The sequence below is a fragment of the Aricia agestis genome, chromosome 11 (assembly GCF_905147365.1).
Source record: "Aricia agestis chromosome 11, ilAriAges1.1, whole genome shotgun sequence".
Lineage (NCBI taxonomy): Eukaryota > Metazoa > Arthropoda > Insecta > Lepidoptera > Lycaenidae > Aricia > Aricia agestis.
This window is the reverse complement of record NC_056416.1, coordinates 2,856,982-2,858,175: the sequence shown is the minus strand read 5'-3', so window position 1 is coordinate 2,858,175 and position 1,194 is coordinate 2,856,982.

The window sequence follows — 1,194 nt, the reverse complement described above, 5'->3', positions numbered from 1 at the left end:
ATATTTGTTATAGGTGACCTGCACTGCACTTTTCAAATTCTTTGCTCGAAAAAGCAGTTCCAATTTAAAAAGAAAAAAAAATTGTTATTGAGCCGCATAGCGCATTTCAAATGCTACGAACGTCGCTGCGAATTTTAAAAAAATCAAATTTCGAATTGGTCACGCGCCAACCACTCAAGATGTTCAGGTGTTGAATTAGGGTGACCAGATCTTATTATTCACCTCATATCTGGCGGGTGGCCAACTCAATTTTACAGTGCTACCGCAACAGGACAATAAAGGATATCGGATGTACTCGATCAGAGTAATACGATCGTTTAATATGGTATAGGATTTCGTTATAACTTTTCAATTTATTTCTTACTGGGTACTGTCCGTAACTCTGTTGCGCCGTATTTAGCTCATTCATATTTCATAATCTTTATTGTACCATCGAGGAAATTAATTCCTAGGCAGTTGATAGACCAACGTCATGTGGTCGGATCATGTCAATTTCATGTTAATAGTGATCCTGTCGGCTAGGTTTGACGTAGCAAAGTCATAATTATTGATTAATAATCAATAATAATGACTTTGCTAATTTTGTGACATCTATTTAGTTTAATTGTGATGTTTAATTTAAATGTGACAAAAATAATTAAATTTTTAATATTAATCAATAATTTTGACTTTGCTAATTCAGTGAAATTTATATAATTTAATTGTACTGTAAATATTTATCACTTCTATTATTAAATTGCTATAATGTCTGTTTATTGAATATTGTAAATTAATTTTCTGTCATTATTATTGATGATTTAAAAATGTAATTTATAATTTTGTAATTGTAACAAATAAAAGGCTTTTTATTTTTATTTTATTTATTTATTAATTGTTGCCAATGGTGTTATAATTATTATATAACTAACCTTGCTAACCATTGAGAACTTACAATCCCTCAAAATCGCTTACAAATATTATGATTTCAAAGAACAACTTTATACTTCAAATAGTTTGTAGACAAAAAGGCGACGTACCTTCCCAATCACTTACCTGTGGGTTTTTAGATCAAGTGTCATCGAGAACCCTCGTCCGCGGCTGACAGCCACGTTGGACTTGCGAGGACTTTGAACAATACATTTTGAATAATAAAGGTTATACGTGGGAGAGCCATGCTTCGGCACGAATGGGCCGGCTCGACCGGAGAAATACCAC